The following is a 23,135-nucleotide window of genomic DNA, read 5'->3' as shown; positions in this document are numbered from 1 at the left end:
CAGGCTGTGGATTGTCCTGTCAAATCTGATACAACAAGGAGCTGGTTACAGAACTGTGTCGCCTCCTTCAGCACGGCCTGGAGCCTGACACCGGGCTGTGGATGGTCCTGTCTAATCTGATATAACAAGGAGCTGGTTACAGAACGGTGTCACCTCCTTCAGCACGGCCTGGAGCCTGACACCAGGCTGTGGATGGTCCTGTCAAATCTGATATAACAAGGAGCTGGTTACAGAACGGTGTCGCCTCCTTCAGCACGGCCTGGGGCCTGACACCAGGCTCTGGATGCTCCTGTCAAATCTGATACTACAAGGAGCTGGTTACAGAACGGTGTCGCATCCTTCAGCACGGCCTGGATCCTGACACCAGGCTGTAGATGGTCCTGTCAAATCTGATATAACAAGGTGCTGGTTCCAGAACGATGTCGCCTCCTTCAGCACGGCCTGGAGCCTGACACCAGGCTGTGGATGGTCCTGTCAAATCTCATATAACACGGAGCTGGTTACAGAACGGTGCAGCCTCCTTCAGCACGGCCTGGAGCCTGACACCAGGCTGTGGATGGTCCAGTCAAATCTGATATAACAAGGTGCTTGTTACAGAACAGTGTCACATCCTTCAGCACGGCCTGGAGCCTGACACCAGGCTGTGGATGGTCCTGTCAAATCTGATATAACAAGGTGCTTGTTACAGAACGGTGTCACCTCCTTCAGCACGGCCTGGAGCCTGGCACCAGGCTGTGGATGGTCCTGTCAAATCTGATATAACAAGGAGCTGGTTACAGAATGGTGTCGCCTCCTTCAGCACGGCCTGGAGCCTGACACCAGGCTGTGGATGGTCCTGTCAAATCTGATATAACAAGGAGCTGGTTACAGAACGGTGTCACCTCCTTCAGCACGGCATGGAGCCTGACACTAGGCTGTGGATGGTCCTGTCAAATTTGATATAACAAGGCGCTTTTTACAGAACGGTGTCGCCTCCTTCAGCACGGCCTGGAGCCTGAAACCAGGCTGTGGATGGTCCTGTCAAATCTGATATAACAAGGAGCTGGTTACAGAACGGTGTCACCTCCTTCAGTACGGCCTGGAGCCTGACACCAGGCTGTGGATGGTCCTGTCAATTCTGATATAGCAAGGAGCTGGTTACAGAACGGTGTCGCCTCCTTCAGCAAGGCCTGGAGCCTGACACCAGGCTGTGGATGGTCCTGTCAAATCTGATATAACAAGGAGCTGGTTGCAGAACGGTGTCGCCTCCTTCAGCACGGCCTGGAGCCTGACACCAGGCTGTGGATGGTCCTGTCAAATCTGATACTACAAGGAGCTGGTTACAGAACGGTGTCGCCTCCTTCAGCACGGCCTGGAGCCTGACACCAGGCTGTGGATGGTCCTGTCAAATCTTATATCACACGGAGCTGGTTACAGAACGGTGTAGCCTCCTTCAGCACGGCCTGGAGCCTGACACCAGGCTGTGGATGGTCCTGTCAAATCTGATACAACAAGGTGCTTGTGACAGAACGGTGTCACATCCTTCAGCACGGCCTGGAGCCTGACACCAGACTGTGGATGGTCCTGTCAAACTGACATAACAAGGTGCTGGTTACAGAACGGTGTCACCTCCTTCAGCACGGCCTGGAGTCTGACACCAGGCTGTGGATGGTCCTGTCAAATCTGATATAACAAGGTGCTTGTTACAGAACGGTGTCACCTCCTTCAGCATGGCCTGGAGCCTGACATCAGGCTGTGGATGGTCCTGTCAAATCTGATATAACACGGTGCTGGTTACAGAACATTGTCATCTCCTTCAGCACGGCCTGGAGCCTGACAACAGTCTGTGGATGGTCCTGTCAAATCTGATATAACACGGTGCTGGTTACAGAACGGTGTCACCTCCTTCAGCACGGCCTGGAGCCTGACACCAGGCTGTGGATGGTCCTGTCAAATCTGATAGAACAAGGAGCTTTTTACAGAACGGTGTCGCCTCCTTCAGCACGGCCTGGAGCCTGACACCAGGCTGTGGATGGTCCTGTCAAATCTGATATAACAAGGAGCTGGTTACAGAACGGTGTCGCCTCCTTCAGCATGGCCTGGAGCCTGACACCAGGCTGTGGATGGTCCTGTCAAATCTGATATAAGGAGCTGGTTACAGAACGGTGTCACCTCCTTCAGCACGGCCTGGAGCCTGACACCAGGCTGTGGATGGTCCTGTCAAATCTGATATAACACGGAGCTGGTTACAGAACGGTGTCACCTCCTTCAGCACGGCCTGTAGCCTGACACCAGGCTGTGGGTGGTCCTGTCAAATCTGATATAACAAGGTGCTAGTTACAGAACGGTGTCGCCTCCTTCAGCACTGCCTGGAGCCTGACACCAGGCTGTGGATGGTCCTGTCAAATCTGATATAACAAGGAGCTATTTACAGAACGGTGTCGCTTCCTTCAGCACGGCCTGGAGCCTGAAACCAGGCTGTGGGTGGTCCTGTCAAATCTGATATAACAAGGTGCTAGTTACAGAACGGTGTCGCCTCCTTCAGCACGGCCTGGAGCCTGACACCAGGCTGTGGATGGTCCTGTCAAATCTGATCTAACAAGGTGCTGGTCACAGAACGGTGTCGCCTCCTTCAGCACGGCCTGGAGCCTGACACTAGGCTGTGGATGGTCCTGTCAAACCTGATATAACAAGGAGCTGGTTACAGAACGGTGTCGCCTCCTTCAGCACGGCCTGGGGCCTGACACCAGGCTGTGGATGGTCCTGTCAAGTCTGATATAACAAGGTGCTGGTCACAGAACGGTGGCCCCCCTTCAGCACGGCCTGGAGCCTGACACCAGGCTGTGGATGGTCCTGTCAAATCTGATACAACAAGGAGCTGGTTACAGAACGCTGTCACCTCCTTCAGCACGGCCTGGAGCCTGACACCAGGCGTGGATGGTCCTGTCAAATCTGATACAACAAGGTGCTGATGACAGAACGGTGTCGCCTCCTTCAGCACGGCCTGGAGCCTGACACCAGGCTGTGGATGGTCCTGTCAAATCTGTTACAACAAGGAGCTGGTTACAGAACTGTGTCGCCTCCTTCAGCACGGCCTGGAGCCTGACACCGGGCTGTGGATGGTCCTGTCAAATCTGATATAACAAGGAGCTGGTTACAGAACGGTGTCGCCTCCTTCAGCACGGCCTGGGGCCTGACACCAGGCTGTGGATGCTCCTGTCAAATCTGATACTACAAGGAGCTGGTTACAGAATGGTGTCGCCTCCTTCAGCACGGCCTGGAGCCTGACACCAGGCTGTGGATGGTCCTGTCAAATCTGATATAACAAGGTGCTGGTTACAGAACGATGTCGCCTCCTTCAGCACGGACTGGAACCTGACACCAGGCTGTGGATGGTCCTGTCAAATCTTATATCACACGGAGCTGGTTACAGAACGGTGTAGCCTCCTTCAGCACGGCCTGGAGCCTGACACCAGGCTGTGGATGGTCCTGTCAAATCTGATATAACAAGGAGCTGGTTACAGAATGGTGTCGCCTCCTTCAACACAGCCTGGAGCCTGACACCAGGCTGTGGATGGTCCTGTCAAATCTGATATAACACGGAGCTGGTTACAGAACGGTGTCACCTCCTTCAGCACGGCCTGTAGCCTGACACCAGGCTGTGGGTGTTTCTGTCAAATCTGATATAACAAGGTGCTAGTTACAGAACGGTGTCGCCTCCTTCAGCACGGCCTGGAGCCTGACACCAGGCTGTGGCTGGTCCTGTCAAATCTGATATAACAAGGAGCTATTTACAGAACGGTGTCGCCTCCTTCAGCACGGCCTGGAGCCTGAAACCAGGCTGTGGATGGTCCTGTCAAATCTGATACAACAAGGTGCTGGTTACAGAACGGTGTCACCTCCTTCAGCACGGACTGGAGCCTGACACCAGGCTGTGGATGGTCCTGTCAAATCTGATATAACAAGGTGCTGGTCACAGAACAGTGTCGCCTCCTTCAGCACGGCCTGGAGCCTGACACCAGGCTGTGGATGGTCCATTCAAATCTGATATAACAAGGAGCTGGTTACAGAACGCTGTCACCTCCTTCAGCACGGCCTGGAGCCTGACACCAGGCTGTGGATGGTCCTGTCAAATCTGATATAACAAGGAGCTGGTTACAGAACGGTGTCGCCTCCTTCAGCACGGCCTGGAGCCTGACACCAGGCTGTGGATGGTCCTGTCAAATCTGATATAACAAGGAGCTGGTTACAGAACGGTGTCGCCTCCTTCTGCACGGCCTGGAGCATGACACCAGGCTGTGGATGGTCCTGTCAAATCTGATATAACAAGGAGCTGGTTACAGAACGGTGTCACCTCCTTCAGCACGGCCTGGGGCCTGACACCAGGCTGTGGATGCTCCTGTCAAATCTGATACTACAAGGAGCTGGTTACAGAACGGTGTCACCTCCTTCAGCACGGCCTGGAGCCTGACACAAGGCTGTGGATGGTCTTGTCAAATCTGATATAACAAGGTGCTGGTTCCAGAACGATGTCGCCTCCTTCAGCACGGCCTGGAGCCTGACACCAGGCTGTGGATTGTCCTGTCAAATCTCATATAACACGGAGCTGGTTACAGAACGGTGTAGCCTCCTTCAGCACGGCCTGGAGCCTGACACCAGGCTGTGGATGGTCCAGTCAAATCTGATATAACAAGGTGCTTGTTACAGAACAGTGTCACATCCTTCAGCACGGCCTGGAGCCTGACACCAGGCTGTCGATGGTCCTGTCAAACTGACATAACAAGGTGCTGGTTACAGAACGGTGTCACCTCCTTCAGCACGGCCTGGAGCCTTACACCAGGCTGTGTATGGTCCTGTCAAATCTGATATAACAAGGAGCTGGTTACAGAACGGTATCGCTTCCTTCAGCACGGCCTGGAGCCTGACACCAGGCTGTGGATGGTCCTGTCAAATCTGATATAACAAGGTGCTTGTTACAGAACGGTGTCACCTCCTTCAGCACGGCCTGGAGCCTGGCACCAGGCTGTGGATGGTCCTGTCAAATCTGATATAACAAGGAGCTGGTTGCAGAATGGTGTCGCCTCCTTCAGCACGGCCTGGAGCCTGACACCAGGCTGGGGATGGTCCTGTCAAATCTGATATAACACGGAGCTGGTTACAGAACGGTGTCACCTCCTTCAGCACGGCCTGGAGCCTGACACTAGGCTGTGGATGGTCCTGTCAAATTTGATATAACAAGGCGCTTTTTACAGAACGGTGTCGCCTCCTTCAGCACGGCCTGGAGCCTGAAACCAGGCTGTGGATGGTCCTGTCAAATCTGATATAACAAGGAGCTGGTTACAGAACGGTGTCACCTCCTTCAGTACGGCCTGGAGCCTGACACCAGGCTGTGGATGGTCCTGTCAAATCTGATATAACAAGGATCTGGTTACAGAACGGTGTCGCCTCCTTCAGCACGGCCTGGAGCCTGACACCAGGCTGTGGATGGTCCTGTCAAATCTGATACAACAAGGAGCTGGTTACAGAACGGTGTCGCCTCCTTCAGCACGGCCTGGAGCCTGACACCAGGCTGTGGATGGTACTGTCAAATCTGATATAACTAGGAGCTGGTTACAGAACGGTGTCGCCTCCTTCAGCACGGCCTGGAGCCTGACACCAGGCTGTGGATGGTCCTGTCAAATCTGATATAACTAGGAGCTGGTTACAGAACTGTGTCGCCTCCTTCAGCACGGCCTGGAGCCTGACACCAGGCTGTGGATGGTCCTGTCAAATCTGATATAACAAGGAGCTGGTTACAGAACGGTGTCGCCTCCTTCAGCACGGCCTGCAGCCTGACACCAGGCTGTGGATGGTCCTGTCAAATCTGATATAACAAGGAGCTGGTTGCAGAACTGTGTCACCTCCTTCAGCACGGCCTGGAGCCTGACACCAGGCTGTGGATGGTACTGTCAAATCTGATATAACTAGGAGCTGGTTACAGAACGGTGTCGCCTCCTTCAGCACGGCCTGGAGCCTGACACCAGGCTGTGGATGGTCCTGTCAAATCTGATATAACTAGGAGCTGGTTACAGAACTGTGTCGCCTCCTTCAGCACGGCCTGGGGCCTGACACCAGGCTGTGGATGCTCCTGTCAAATCTGATACTACAAGGAGCTGGTTACAGAACGGTGTCGCCTCCTTCAGCACGGCCTGGAGCCTGACACCAGGCTGTGGATGGTCCTGTCAAATCTGATATAACAAGGTGCTGGTTACAGAACGATGTCGCCTCCTTCAGCACGGACTGGAACCTGACACCAGGCTGTGGATGGTCCTGTCAAATCTTATATCACACGGAGCTGGTTACAGAACGGTGTAGCCTCCTTCAGCACGGCCTGGAGCCTGACACCAGGCTGTGGATGGTCCTGTCAAACTGACATAACAAGGTGCTGGTTACAGAACGGTGTCACCTCCTTCAGCACGGCCTGGAGTCTGACACCAGGCTGTGGATGGTCCTGTCAAATCTGATATAACAAGGTGCTTGTTACAGAACGGTGTCACCTCCTTCAGCACGGCCTGGAGCCTGACACCAGGCTGTGGATGGTCCTGTCAAATCTGATATAACACGGTGCTGGTTACAGAACGTTGTCATCTCCTTCAGCACGGCCTGGAGCCTGACAACAGTCTGTGGATGGTCCTGTCAAATCTGATATAACACGGTGCTGGTTACAGAACGGTGTCACCTCCTTCAGCACGGCCTGGAGCCTGACACCAGGCTGTGGATGGTCCTGTCAAATCTGATAGAACAAGGAGCTTTTTACAGAACGGTGTCGCCTCCTTCAGCACGGCCTGGAGCCTGACACCAGGCTGTGGATGGTCCTGTCAAATCTGATATAACAAGGAGCTGGTTACAGAACGGTGTCGCCTCCTTCAGCACGGCCTGGGGCCTGACACCAGGCTGTGGATGGTCCTGTCAAATCTGATATAACTAGTAGCCGGTTACAGAAATGTGTCGCCTCCTTCAGCACGGCGTGGATCCTGACACCAGGCTGTGGATGGTCCTGTCAAATCTGATATAACTAGGAGCTTGTACAGAACTGTGTCGCCTCCTTTAGCACGGCCTGGAGCCTGACACCAGGCTGTGGATGGTCCTGTCAAATCTGATATAACAAGGAGCTGGTTACAGAACGGTGTCGCCTCCTTCAGCACGGTCTGGGGCCTGACACCAGGCTGTGGATGCTCCTGTCAAATCTGATACTACAAGGAGCTGGTTACAGAACGGTGTCGCATCCTTCAGCACGGCCTGGAGCCTGACACCAGGCTGTAGATGGTCCTGTCAAATCTGATATAACAAGGTGCTGGTTACAGAACGATGTCGCCTCCTTCAGCACGGCCTGGAGACTGACACCAGGCTGTGGATGGTCCTGTCAAATCTCATATAACACGGAGCTGGTTACAGAACGGTGTAGCCTCCTTCAGCACGGCCTGGAGCCTGACACCAGGCTGTGGATGGTCCTGTCAAATCTGATATAACAAGGTGCTTGTTACAGAACAGTGTCACATCCTTCAGCACGGCCTGGAGCCTGACACCAGGCTGTGGATGGTCCTGTCAAACTGACATAACAAGGTGCTGGTTACAGAACGGTGTCACCTCCTTCAGCACAGCCTGGAGCCTGACACCAGGCTGTGGATGGTCCTGTCAAACTGACATAACAAGGTGCTGGTTACAGAACGGTGTCACCTCCTTCAGCACGGCCTGGAGCCTTACACCAGGCTGTGTATGGTCCTGTCAAATCTGATATAACAAGGAGCTGGTTACAGAACGGTGTCGCTTCCTTCAGCGCGGCCTGGAGCCTGACACCAGGCTGTGGATGGTCCTGTCAAATCTGATATAACAAGGTGCTTGTTACAGAACGGTGTCACATCCTTCAGCACGGCCTGGAGCCTGACACCAGGCTGTGGATGGTCCTGTCAAATCTGATATAACAAGGTGCTTGTTACAGAACGGTGTCACATCCTTCAGCACGGCCTGGAGCCTGACACCAGGCTGTGGATGGTCCTGTCAAATCTGATATAACACGGTGCTGGTTACAGAATGGTGTCACCTCCTTCAGCACGGCCTGGAGCCTGACACTAGGCTGTGGATGGTCCTGTCAAATCTGATAGAACAAGGAGCTTTTTACAGAACGGTGTCGCCTCCTTCAGCACGGCCTGGAGCCTGACACCAGGCTGTGGATGGTCCAGTCAAATCTGATATAACAAGGAGCTGGTTACAGAACGCTGTCACCTCCTTCAGCACGGCCTGGAGCCTGACACCAGGCTGTGGATGGTCCAGTCAAATCTGATACAACAAGGTGCTGGTTACAGAACGGTGTCACCTCCTTCAGCACGGCCTGGAGCCTGATACCAGACTGTGGATGGTCCTGTCAAATCTGTTACAACAATGAGCTGGTTACAGAGGGGTGTCACCTCCTTCAGTACGGCCTGGAGCCTGACACCAGGCTGTGGATGGTCCTATCAAATCTGATATTACTAGGAGCTGGTTACAGAACTGTGTTGCCTCCTTCAGCACGGCCTGGAGCCTGACACCAGGCTATGGATGGTCCTGTCAAATCTGATATAACAAGGAGCTGGTTACAGAACTGTGTCGCCTCCTTCAGCACGGCCTGGAGCCTGACACCAGGCTGTGGGTGGTCCTGTCAAATCTGATATAACAAGGAGCTGGTTACAGAACGGTGTCGCCTCCTTCAGCACGGCCTGGAGCCTGACAACAGGCTGCGGATGGTCCTGTCAAATCTGATATAACAAGGAGCTGGTTACAGAATGGTGTCGCCTCCTTCAGCACAGCCTGGAGCCTGACACCAGGCTGTGGATGGTCCTGTCAAATCTGATATAACACGGAGCTTGTTACAGAACGATGTCACCTCCTTCAGCACGGCCTGGAGCCTGACACCAGGCTATCGATGGTCCTGTCAAATCTTATATAACAAGGAGCTTTTTACAGAACGGTGTCGCCTCCTTCAGCACGGCCTGGAGCCTGAAACCAGGCTGTGGATGGTCCTGTCAAACCTGTTACAACAAGGAGCTGGTTACAGAACGGTGTCGCCTCCTTCAGCACGGCCTGGGGCCTGTCACCAGGCTGGGATGGTCCTGTCAAATCTGATATAACTAGGAGCTGGTTACAGAACGGTGTCGCCTCCTTCAGCACTGCCTGCAGCCTGACACCAGGCTGTGGATGGTCCTGTCAAATCTGATATAACTAGGAGCTGGTTACAGAACTGTGTCGCCTCCTTCAGCACGGCCTGCAGCCTGACACCAGGCTGTGGATGGTCCTGTCAAATCTGATATAACAAGGAGCTGGGTACAGAACGGTGTCGCCTCCTTCAGCACGGCCTGGGGCCTGACACCAGGCTGTGGATGCTCCTGTCAAATCTGATACTACAAGGAGCTGGTTACAGAACGGTGTCGCCTCCTTCAGCACGGCCTGGAGCCTGACACCAGGCTGTGGATGGTCCTGTCAAACTGACATAACAAGGTGCTGGTTACAGAACGGTGTCACCTCCTTCAGCACGGCCTGGTGCCTGACACCAGGCTGTGGATGGTCCTGTCAAATCTGATACAACAAGGAGCTGGTTACAGAACGGTGTCGCCTCCTTCAGCTCAGCCTGGAGCCTGACACCAGGCAGTGGATGGTCCTGTCAAATCTGATATAACACGGAGCTGGTTACAGAACGGTGTCACCTCCTTCAGCACGGCCTGGAGCCTGACACCAGGCTGTGGATGGTCCTGTCAAATCTGATATAACAAGGAGCTATTTACAGAACGGTGTCGCCTCCTTCAGCACGGCCTGGAGCCTGAAACCAGGCTGTGGATGGTCCTGTCAAATCTGATACAACAAGGTGCTGGTTACAGAACGGTGTCACCTCCTTCAGCACGGACTGGAGCCTGACACCAGGCTGTGGATGGTCCTGTCAAATCTGATATAACAAGGTGCTGGTTACAGAACGGTGTCACCTCCTTCAGCACGGCCTGGAGCCTGACACCAGGCTGTGGATGGTCCTGTCAAATCTGATATAACAAGGAGCTGGTTACAGAACGGTGTCGCCTCCTTCAGCACGGCCTGGAACCTGACACCAGGCTGTGGATGGTCCTGTCAAATCTGATATAACAAGGTGCTGGTTACAGAACGGTGTCGCCTCCTTCAGCACGGACTGGAGCCTGACACCAGGCTGTGGATGGTCCTGTCAAATCTTATATCACACGGAGCTGGTTACAGAACGGTGTAGCCTCCTTCAGCACGTCCTGGAACCTGACACCAGGCTGTGGATGGTCCTGTCAAATCTGATATAACAAGGTGCTTGTTACAGAACGGTGTCACATCCTTCAGCACGGCCTGGAGCCTGACACCAGGCTGTGGATGGTCCTGTCAAATCTGATATAACAAGGTGCTGGTTACAGAACGGTGTCACCTCCTTCAGCACGGCCTGGTGCCTGACACCAGGCTGTGGATGGTCTTGTCAAATCTGATACAACAAGGAGCTGGTTACAGAACGGTGTCGCCTCCTTCAACACGGCCTGGAGCCTGACACCAGGCAGTGGATGGTCCTGTCAAATCTGATATAACAAGGTGCTTGTTGCAGAACGGTGTCACCTCCTTCAGCACGGCCTGGAGCCTGACACCAGGCTGTGGATGGTCCTGTCAAATCTGATATAACACGGTGCTGGTTACAGAACGGTGTCACCTCCTTCAGCACGGCCTGGAGCCTGACACCAGGCTGTGGATGGTCCTGTCAAATCTGATAGAACAAGGAGCTTTTTACAGAACGGTGTCGCCTCCTTCAGCACGGCCTGGAGCCTGACACCAGGCAGTGGATGGTCCTGTCAAATCTGATATAACAAGGTGCTTGTTGCAGAACGGTGTCACCTCCTTCAGCACGGCCTGGAGCCTGACACCAGGCTGTGGATGGTCCTGTCCAATCTGATATAACACGGTGCTGGTTACAGAACGGTGTCACCTCCTTCAGCACGGCCTGGAGCCTGACACCAGGCTGTGGATGGTCCTGTCAAATCTGATAGAACAAGGAGCTTTTTACAGAACGGTGTCGCCTCCTTCAGCACGGCCTGGAGCCTGACACCAGGCTTTGGATGGTCCTGTTAAATCTGATATAACAAGGAGCTGGTTACAGAACGGTATCACCTCCTTCAGCACGGCCTGGAGCCTGACACCAGGCTGTGGATGGTCCTGTCAAATCTGATATAACAAGGAGCTGGTTACAGAATGGTGTCGCCTCCTTCAGCACAGCCTGGAGCCTGACACCAGGCTGTGGATGGTCCTGTCAAATCTGATATAACACGGAGCTGGTTACAGAACGGTGTCACCTCCTTCAGCACGGCCTGGAGCCTGACACCAGGCTGTGGATGGTCCTGTCAAATCTGATATAACAAGGTGCTGGTTACAGAACGGTGTCGCCTCCTTCAGCACGGCCTGGGGCCTGACACCAGGCTGTGGATTGTCCTGTCAAATCTGATATAACAAGGAGCTGGTTACAGAACGGTGTCACCTCCTTCAGCACGGCCTGGATCCTGACACCAGGCTGTGGATGGGCCTGTCAAATCTGATATAACTAGGAGCTGGTTACAGAACTGTGTCGCCTCCTTCAGCACGGCCTGCAGCCTGACACCAGGCTGTGGATGGTCCTGTCAAATCTGATATAACAAGGAGCTGGTTACAGAACGGTGTCGCCTCCTTCAGCACGGCCTGGGGCCTGACACCAGGCTGTGGATGCTCCTGTCAAATCTGATACTACAAGGAGCTGGTTACAGAACGGTGTTGCATCCTTCAGCACGGCCTGGAGCCTGACACCAGGCTGTAGATGGTCCTGTCAAATCTGATATAACAAGGTGCTGGTTACAGAACGATGTCGCCTCCTTCAGCACAGCCTGGAGCCTGACACCAGGCTGTGGATGGTCCTGTCAAATCTGATATAACAAGGAGCTGCTTACAGAACGGTGTCACCTCCTTCAGCACGGCCTGGAGCCTGACACCAGGCTGTGGATGGTCCTGTCAAATCTGATATAACAAGGTGCTTGTTACAGAACGGTGTCGCCTCCTTCAGCACGGCCTGGAGCCTGACACCAGGCTGTGGATGGTCCTGTCAAATCTGATATAACAAGGTGCTTGTTACAGAACGGTGTCGCCTCCTTCAGCACGGCCTGGAGCCTGACACCAGGCTGTGGATGGCCCTGTCAAATCTGATACAACAAGGAGCTGGTTACAGAACGGTGTCGCCTCCTTCAGCTCGGCCTGGAGCCTGACACCAGGCTGTGGATGGTCCTGTCAAATCTGATATAACAAGGAGCTGGTTACAGAACGGTGTCGCCTCCTTCAGCTCGGCCTGGAGCCTGACACCAGGCTGTGGATGGTCCTGTCAAATCTGATATAACAAGGAGCTGGTTACAGAACGGTGTCGCCTCCTTCAGCACGGCCTGGAGCCTGACACCAGGCTGTGGATGGTCCTTTCAAATCTGATATAATAAGGTGCTGGTTACAGAACGATGTCGCCTCCTTAAGCACGCACTGGAGCCTGACACCAGGCTGTGGATGGTCCTGTCAAATCTTATTTCACACGGAGCTGGTTACAGAACGGCGTAGCCTCCTTCAGCACGGCCTGGAGCCTGACACCAGGCTGTGGATGGTCCTGTCAAATCTGATATAACAAGGAGCTGGTTACAGAACGGTGTCGCCTCCTTCAGCATGGCCTGGAGCCAGACACCAGGCTGTGGATGGTCCTGTCAAATCTGATAAAACAAGGAGCTGGTTACAGAACGGTGTCACCTCCTTCAGTACGGCCTGGAGCCTGACACCAGGCTGTGGATGGTGCTGTCAAATCTGATAAAACAAGGAGCTGGTTACAGAACGGTGTCACCTCCTTCAGTACGGCCTGGAGCCTGACACCAGGCTGTGGATGGTCCTGTCAAATCTGATATAACAAGGAGCTGGTTACAGAACGGTGTCGCCTCCTTCAGCACGGCCTGGAGCCTGACACCAGGCTGTGGATGGTCCTGTCAAATCTGATATAACAAGGTGCTGGTTACAGAACGGTGTCACCTCCTTCAGCACGGCCTGGAGCCTGACACCAGGCTGTGGATGGTCCTGTCAAATCTGATATAACAAGGAGCTGGTTACGGAACGGTGTCGCCTCCTTCAGCACGGCCTGGAACCTGACACCAGGCTGTGGATGGTCCTGTCAAATCTGATATAACAAGGTGCTGGTTACAGAACGGTGTCGCCTCCTTCAGCACGGACTGGAGCCTGACACCAGGCTGTGGATGGTCCTGTCAAATCTTATATCACACGGAGCTGGTTACAGAACGGTGTAGCCTCCTTCAGCACGTCCTGGAACCTGACACCAGGCTGTGGATGGTCCTGTCAAATCTGATATAACAAGGTGCTTGTTACAGAACGGTGTCACATCCTTCAGCACGGCCTGGAGCCTGACACCAGGCTGTTGATGTTCCTGTCAAACTGACATAACAAGGTGCTGGTTACAGAACGGTGTCACCTCCTTCAGCACGGCCTGGAGCCTGACACCAGGCTGTGGATGGTCTTGTCAAATCTGATACAACAAGGAGCTGGTTACAGAACGGTGTCGCCTCCTTCAACACGGCTTGGAGCCTGACACCAGGCAGTGGATGGTCCTGTCAAATCTGATATAACAAGGTGCTTGTTGCAGAACGGTGTCACCTCCTTCAGCACGGCCTGGAGCCTGACACCAGGCTGTGGATGGTCCTGTCAAATCTGATATAACACGGTGCTGGTTACAGAACGGTGTCACCTCCTTCAGCACGGCCTGGAGCCTGACACCAGGCTGTGGATGTTCCTGTCAAATCTGATAGAACAAGGAGCTTTTTACAGAACAGTGTCGCCTCCTTCAGCACGGCCTGGAGCCTGACACCAGGCTGTGGATGGTCCTGTTAAATCTGATATAACAAGGAGCTGGTTACAGAACGGTATCACCTCCTTCAGCACGGCCTGGAGCCTGACACCAGGCTGTGGATGGTCCTGTCAAATCTGATATAACAAGGAGCTGGTTACAGAATGGTGTCGCCTCCTTCAGCACAGCCTGGAGCCTGACACCAGGCTGTGGATGGTCCTGTCAAATCTGATATAACACGGAGCTGGTTACAGAACGGTGGAGCCTCCTTCAGCACGGCCTGGAGCCTGACACCAGGCTGTGGATGGTCCTGTCAAATCTGATATAACAAGGTGCTTGTTACAGAACGGTGTCACATCCTTCAGCACGGCCTGGAGCCTGACACCAGGCTGTGGATGGTCCTGTCAAATCTGATATATCAAGGAGCTGGTTACAGAATGGTGTCGCCTCCTTCAGCACAGCCTGGAGCCTGACACCAGGATGTGGATGGTCCTGTCAAATCTGATGTAACACGAGGTGGTTACAGAACCTGGTCACCTCCTTCAGCACGGCCTGGAGCCTGACACCAGGCTGTGAATGGTCCTGTCAAATCTGATACAACAAGGAGCTATTTACAGAACGGTGTCGCCTCCTTCAGCACGGCCTGGAGCCTGAAACCAGGCTGTGGATGGTCCTGTCAAATCTGATACAACAAGGTGCTGGTTACAGAACGGTGTCACCTCCTTCAGCACGGACTGGAGCCTGACACCAGGCTGTGGATGGTCCTGTCAAATCTGATATAACAAGGTGCTGGTTACAGAACGGTGTCGCCTCCTTCAGCACGGCCTGGAGCCTGACACCAGGCTGTGGATGGTCCTGTCAAATCTGAAATAACAAGGTGCTGGTTACAGAACGGTGTCGCCTCCTTCAGCACGGGCTGGAGCCTGACACCAGGCTGTGGATGGTCCATTCAAATCTGATAGAACAAGGAGCTGGTTACAGAACGGTGTCGCCTCCTTCAGCACGGCCTGGGGCCTGACACCAGGCTGTGGGTGGTCCTGTCAAATCTGATATAACTAGGAGCTGGTTACAGAACTGTGTCGCCTCCTTCAGCACGGCCTGGATCCTGACACCAGGCTGTGGATGGTCCTGTCAAATCTGATATAACTAGGAGCTGGTTACAGAACTGTGTCGCCTCCTTCAGCAAGGCCTGGAGCCTGACACCAGGCTGTGGATGGTCCTGTCAAATCTGAAATAACAAGGAGCTGGTTACAGAACGGTGTCGCCTCCTTCAGCACGGCCTGGAGCCTGACACCAGGCTGTGGATGGTCCTGTCAAATCTGATATAACAAGGTGCTTGTTACAGAACGGTGTCACATCCTTCAGCACGGCCTGGAGCCTGACACCAGGCTGTGGATGGTCCTGTCAAATCTGATATAACAAGGAGCTGGTTACAGAATGGTGTCGCCTCCTTCAGCACAGCCTGGAGCCTGACAGCAGGCTGTGGATGGTCCTGTCAAATCTGATGTAACACGGAGCTGGTTACAGAACGGTGTCACCTCCTTCAGCACGGCCTGGAGCCTAACACCAGGCTGTGGATGGTCCTGTCAAATCTGATATAACAAGGAGCTATTTACAGAACGGTGTCGCCTCCTTCAGCAAGGCCTGGAGCCTGAAACCAGGCTGTGGATGGTCCTGTCAAATCTGATACAACAAGGTGCTGGTTACAGAACGGTGTCACCTCCTTCAGCACGGACTGGAGCCTGACACCAGGCTGTGGATGGTCCTGTCAAATCTGATATAACAAGGTGCTGGTTACAGAACGGTGTCACCTCCTTCAGCACGGCCTGGAGCCTGACACCAGGCTGTGGATGGTCCTGTCAAGTCTGATATAACAAGGTGCTGGTTACAGAACGGTGTCACCTCCTTCAGTACGGACTGGAGCCTGACACCAGGCTGTGGATGGTCCTGTCAAATCTGATATAACAAGGTGCTGGTTACAGAACGGTGTCGCCTCCTTCAGCACGGCCTGGAGCCTGACACCAGGCTGTGGATGGTCCTGTCAAATCTGATATAACAAGGAGCTGGTTACAGAACGGTGTCGCCTCCTTCAGCACGGCCTGGAGCCTGACACCAGGCTGTGGATGGTCCTGTCAAATCTGAAATAAAAAGGTGCTGGTTACAGAACGGTGTCGCCTCCTTCAGCACGGCCTGGAGCCTGACACCAGGCTGTGGATGGTCCTGTCAAGTCTGATATAACAAGGAGCTGGTTACAGAACGGTGTCGCCTCCTTCAGCACGGCCTGGAGCCTGACACCAGGCTGTGGATGGTCCTGTCAAATCTGATATAACAAGGAGCAGGTTACAGAACGGTGTCGCCTCCTTCAGCACGGCCTGGAGCCTGACACCAGGCTGTGGATGGTCCATTCAAATCTGATAGAACAAGGAGCTGGTTACAGAACGGTGTCGCCTCCTTCAGCACGGCCTGGAGCCTGACACCAGGCTGTGGATGGTGCTGTCAAATCTGATATAACAAGGAGCTGGTTACAGAACGCTGTCACCTCCTTCAGCACGGCCTGGAGCCTGACACCAGGCTGTGGATGGTCCTGTCAAATCTGATACAACAAGGAGCTGGTTACAGAACGGTGTCGCCTCCTTCAGCACGGCCTGGAGCCTGACACCAGGCTGTGGATGGTGCTGTCAAATCTGATATAACAAGGAGCTGGTTACAGAACGCTGTCACCTCCTTCAGCACGGCCTGGAGCCTGATACCAGACTGTGGATGGTCCTGTCAAATCTGTTACAACAAGGAGCTGGTTGCAGAACGGTGTCACCTCCTTCAGTACGGCCTGGAGCCTGACACCAGGCTGTGGATGGTCCTGTCAAATCTGATACAACAAGGTGCTGGTTACAGAACTGTGTCGCCTCCTTCAGCACGGCCTGGATCCTGACACCAGGCTGTGGATGGTCCTGTCAAATCTGATATAACTAGGAGCTGGTTACAGAACTGTGTCGCCTCCTTCAGCACGGCCTGGAGCCTGACACCAGGCTGTGGATGGTCCTGTCAAATCTGATATAACAAGGAGCTGGTTACAGAACGGTGTCGCCTCCTTCAGCACGGCCTGGGGCCTGACACCAGGCTGTGGATGCTCCTGTCAAATCTGATACTACAAGGAGCTGGTTACAGAACGATGTCGCCTCCTCCAGCACGGCCTGGAGCCTGACACCAGGCTGTGGATGGTCCTGTCAAATCTTATATAACACGGAGCTGGTTACAGAACTGTGTAGCCTCCTTCAGCACGGCCTGGAGCCTGACACCAGGCTGTGGATGGTCCTGTCAAATCTGATATAACAAGGTGCTTGTTACAGAACGGTGTCACATCCTTCAGCACGGCCTGGAGCCTGACACCAGGCTGTGGATGGTCCTGTCAAATCTGATATAACACGGTGCTGGTTACAGAACGGTGTCACCTCCTTCAGCACGGCCTGGAGCCTGACACCAGGCTATGGATGGTCCTGTCAAATCTGATATAACAAGGAGCTGGTTACAGAACGGTGTCACCTTCTTCAGCACGGCCTGGAGCCTGACACCAGGCTGTGGATGGACCTGACAAATCTGATATAACAAGGAGCTGGTTACAGAACGGTGTCACCTCCTTCCGCACGGCCTGGAGCCTGACACCAGGCTGTGGATGGTCCTGTCAAATCTGATATAACAAGGAGCTGGTTACAGAAAGGTGTCACCTCCTTCAGCACGGCCTGGAGCCTGACACCAGGCTGTGGATGGTCCTGTCAAATCTGATAGAACAAGGAGCTGGTTACAGAACTGTGTCGCCTCCTTCAGCACGGCCTCGAGCCTGACACCAGGCTGTGGATGGTCCTGTCAAATCTGATATAACAAGGAGCTGGTTACAGAACGGTGTCGCCTCCTTCAGCACGGCCTGGAGCCTGACACCAGTCTGTGGATGGTCCTGTCAAATCTGATATAACAAGGTGCTGGTTACAGAACGATGTCGCCTCCTTAAGCACGCACTGGAGCCTGACACCAGGCTGTGGATGGTCCTGTCAAATCTTATTTCACACGGAGCTGGTTACAGAGCGGCGTAGCCTCCTTCAGCACGGCCTGGAGCCTGACACCAGGCTGTGGATGGTCCTGTCAAATCTGATATAACAAGGAGCTGGTTACAGAACGGTGTCGCCTCCTTCAGCACGGCCTGGAGCCTGACACCAGGCTGTGGATGGTGCTGTCAAATCTGATATAACAAGATGCTGGTTGCAGAACGGTGTCGCCTCCTTCAGCACGGCCTGGAGCCTGACACCAGGCTGTGGATGGTCCTGTCAAATCTGATATAACAAGGAGCTGGTTACAGAACGGTGTCGCCTCCTTCAGCACGGCCTGGGGCCTGACACCAGGCTGTGGATGGTCCTGTCAAATCTGATATAACAAGGAGCTGGTTACAGAACGGTGTCGCCTCCTTCAGCACGGCCTGGAGCCTGACACGAGGTTGTGGATGGTCCTGTCAAATCTGATGTAACTAGGAGCTGGTTACAGAACTGTGTCGCCTCCTTCAGCACGGCCTGGAGCCTGACACCAGGCTGTGGATGGTCCTGTCAAATCTGATATAACAAGGTGCTGGTTACAGAACGGTGTCACCTCCTTCAGCACGGCCTGGAGCCTGACACCAGGCTGTGGATGGTCCTGTCAAATCTGATATAACAAGGAGCTGGTTACAGAACGGTGTCGCCTCCTTCAGCACGGCCTGGAACCTGACACCAGGCTGTGGATGGTCCTGTCAAATCTGATATAACAAGGTGCTGGTTACAGAACGGTGTCGCCTCCTTCAGCACGGACTGGAGCCTGACACCAGGCTGTGGATGGTCCTGTCAAATCTTATATCACACGGAGCTGGTTACAGAACGGTGTAGCCTCCTTCAGCACGTCCTGGAACCTGACACCAGGCTGTGGATGGTCCTGTCAAATCTGATATAACAAGGTGCTTGTTACAGAACGGTGTCACATCCTTCAGCACGGCCTGGAGCCTGACACCAGGCTGTGGATGGTCCTGTCAAATCTGATATAACACGGTGCTGGTTACAGAACGGTGTCACCTCCTTCAGCACGGCCTGGAGCCTGACACCAGGCTGTGGATGTTCCTGTCAAATCTGATAGAACAAGGAGCTTTTTACAGAACGGTGTCGCCTCCTTCAGCACGGCCTGGAGCCTGACACCAGGCTGTGGATGGTCCTGTTAAATCTGATATAACAAGGAGCTGGTTACAGAACGGTATCACCTCCTTCAGCACGGCCTGGAGCCTGACACCAGGCTGTGGATGGTCCTGTCAAATCTGATATAACAAGGAGCTGGTTACAGAATGGTGTCGCCTCCTTCAGCACAGCCTGGAGCCTGACACCAGGCTGTGGATGGTCCTGTCAAATCTGATATAACACGGAGCTGGTTACAGAACGGTGTCACCTCCTTCAGCACGGCCTGGAGCCTGACACCAGGCTGTGGATGGTCCTGTCAAATCTGTTATAACAAGGAGGTATTTACAGAACGGTGTCGCCTCCTTCAGCACGGCCTGGAGCCTGAAAACAGGCTGTGGATGGTGCTGTCAAATCTGATACAACAACGTGCTGGTTACAGAACGGTGTCACCTCCTTCAGCACGGACTGGAGCCTGACACCAGGCTGTGGATGGTCCTGTCAAATCTGATATAACAAGGTGCTGGTTACAGAACGGTGTCGCCTCCTTCAGCACGGCCTGGAGCCTGACACCAGGCTGTGGATGGTCCTGTCAAATCTGATATAACAAGGTGCTGGTTACAGAACCGTGTCGCCTCCTTCAGCACGGCCTGGAGCCTGACACCAGGCTGTGGATGGTCCATTCAAATCTGATAGAACAAGGAGCTGGTTACAGAACGGTGTCGCCTCCTTCAGCACGGCCTGGAGCCTGACACCAGGCTGTGGATGGTCCTGTCAAACCTTATATAACAGGGAGCTGGTTACAGAACGGTGTAGCCTCCTTCAGCACGGCCTGGAGCCTGACACCAGGCTGTGGATGGTCCTGTCAAATCTGATATAACAAGGTGCTTGTTACAGAACGGTGTCACATCCTTCAGCACGGCATGGAGCCTGACACCAGGCTGTGGATGGTCCTGTCAAATCTGATATATCAAGGAGCTGGTTACAGAATGGTGTCGCCTCCTTCAGCACAGCCTGGAGCCTGACACCAGGATGTGGATGGTCCTGTCAAATCTGATGTAACACGAGGTGGTTACAGAACCTGGTCACCTCCTTCAGCACGGCCTGGAGCCTGACACCAGGCTGTGAATGGTCCTGTCAAATCTGATACAACAAGGAGCTATTTACAGAACGGTGTCGCCTCCTTCAGCACGGCCTGGAGCCTGAAACCAGGCTGTGGATGGTCCTGTCAAATCTGATACAACAAGGTGCTGGTTACAGAACGGTGTCACCTCCTTCAGCACGGACTGGAGCCTGACACCAGGCTGTGGATGGTCCTGTCAAATCTGATATAACAAGGTGCTGGTTACAGAACGGTGTCGCCTCCTTCAGCACGGCCTGGAGCCTGACACCAGGCTGTGGATGGTCCTGTCAAATCTGAAATAACAAGGTGCTGGTTACAGAACGGTGTCGCCTCCTTCAGCACGGGCTGGAGCCTGACACCAGGCTGTGGATGGTCCATTCAAATCTGATAGAACAAGGAGCTGGTTACAGAACGGTGTCGCCTCCTTCAGCACGGCCTGGGGCCTGACACCAGGCTGTGGGTGGTCCTGTCAAATCTGATATAACTAGGAGCTGGTTACAGAACTGTGTCGCCTCCTTCAGCACGGCCTGGATCCTGACACCAGGCTGTGGATGGTCCTGTCAAATCTGATATAACTAGGAGCTGGTTACAGAACTGTGTCGCCTCCTTCAGCAAGGCCTGGAGCCTGACACCAGGCTGTGGATGGTCCTGTCAAATCTGAAATAACAAGGAGCTGGTTACAGAACGGTGTCGCCTCCTTCAGCACGGCCTGGAGCCTGACACCAGGCTGTGGATGGTCCTGTCAAATCTGATATAACAAGGTGCTTGTTACAGAACGGTGTCACATCCTTCAGCACGGCCTGGAGCCTGACACCAGGCTGTGGATGGTCCTGTCAAATCTGATATAACAAGGAGCTGGTTACAGAATGGTGTCGCCTCCTTCAGCACAGCCTGGAGCCTGACAGCAGGCTGTGGATGGTCCTGTCAAATCTGATGTAACACGGAGCTGGTTACAGAACGGTGTCACCTCCTTCAGCACGGCCTGGAGCCTAACACCAGGCTGTGGATGGTCCTGTCAAATCTGATATAACAAGGAGCTATTTACAGAACGGTGTCGCCTCCTTCAGCACGGCCTGGAGCCTGAAACCAGGCTGTGGCTGGTCCTGTCAAATCTGATACAACAAGGTGCTGGTTACAGAACGGTGTCACCTCCTTCAGCACGGACTGGAGCCTGACACCAGGCTGTGGATGGTCCTGTCAAATCTGATATAACAAGGTGCTGGTTACAGAACGGTGTCACCTCCTTCAGCACGGCCTGGAGCCTGACACCAGGCTGTGGATGGTCCTGTCAAGTCTGATATAACAAGGTGCTGGTTACAGAACGGTGTCACCTCCTTCAGTACGGACTGGAGCCTGACACCAGGCTGTGGATGGTCCTGTCAAATCTGATATAACAAGGTGCTGGTTACAGAACGGTGTCGCCTCCTTCAGCACGGCCTGGAGCCTGACACCAGGCTGTGGATGGTCCTGTCAAATCTGATATAACAAGGAGCTGGTTACAGAACGGTGTCGCCTCCTTCAGCACGGCCTGGAGCCTGACACCAGGCTGTGGATGGTCCTGTCAAATCTGAAATAACAAGGTGCTGGTTACAGAACGGTGTCGCCTCCTTCAGCACGGCCTGGAGCCTGACACCAGGCTGTGGATGGTCCTGTCAAGTCTGATATAACAAGGAGCTGGTTACAGAACGGTGTCGCCTCCTTCAGCACGGCCTGGAGCCTGACACCAGGCTGTGGATGGTGCTGTCAAATCTGATATAACAAGGAGCTGGTTACAGAACGCTGTCACCTCCTTCAGCACGGCCTGGAGCCTGACACCAGGCTGTGGATGGTCCTGTCAAATCTGATACAACAAGGAGCTGGTTACAGAACGGTGTCGCCTCCTTCAGCACGGCCTGGAGCCTGACACCAGGCTGTGGATGGTGCTGTCAAATCTGATATAACAAGGAGCTGGTTACAGAACGCTGTCACCTCCTTCAGCATGGCCTGGAGCCTGATACCAGACTGTGGATGGTCCTGTCAAATCTGTTACAACAAGGAGCTGGTTGCAGAACGGTGTCACCTCCTTCAGTACGGCCTGGAGCCTGACACCAGGCTGTGGATGGTCCTGTCAAATCTGATACAACAAGGTGCTGGTTACAGAACTGTGTCGCCTCCTTCAGCACGGCCTGGATCCTGACACCAGGCTGTGGATGGTCCTGTCAAATCTGATATAACTAGGAGCTGGTTACAGAACTGTGTCGCCTCCTTCAGCACGGCCTGGAGCCTGACACCAGGCTGTGGATGGTCCTGTCAAATCTGATATAACAAGGAGCTGGTTACAGAACGGTGTCGCCTCCTTCAGCACGGCCTGGGGCCTGACACCAGGCTGTGGATGCTCCTGTCAAATCTGATACTACAAGGAGCTGGTTACAGAACGATGTCGCCTCCTCCAGCACGGCCTGGAGCCTGACACCAGGCTGTGGATGGTCCTGTCAAATCTTATATAACACGGAGCTGGTTACAGAACTGTGTAGCCTCCTTCAGCACGGCCTGGAGCCTGACACCAGGCTGTGGATGGTCCTGTCAAATCTGATATAACAAGGTGCTTGTTACAGAACGGTGTCACATCCTTCAGCACGGCCTGGAGCCTGACACCAGGCTGTGGATGGTCCTGTCAAATCTGATATAACACGGTGCTGGTTACAGAACGGTGTCACCTCCTTCAGCACGGCCTGGAGCCTGACACCAGGCTATGGATGGTCCTGTCAAATCTGATATAACAAGGAGCTGGTTACAGAACGGTGTCACCTCCTTCAGCACGGCCTGGAGCCTGACACCAGGCTGTGGATGGACCTGACAAATCTGATATAACAAGGAGCTGGTTACAGAACGGTGTCACCTCCTTCCGCACGGCCTGGAGCCTGACACCAGGCTGTGGATGGTCCTGTCAAATCTGATATAACAA

Source organism: Scyliorhinus torazame, chromosome 23 (assembly GCF_047496885.1).
Source record: "Scyliorhinus torazame isolate Kashiwa2021f chromosome 23, sScyTor2.1, whole genome shotgun sequence".
NCBI lineage: Eukaryota > Metazoa > Chordata > Chondrichthyes > Carcharhiniformes > Scyliorhinidae > Scyliorhinus > Scyliorhinus torazame.
The sequence above is the reverse complement of the archived record's forward strand: the minus strand, read 5'-3'. Positions refer to the sequence as shown.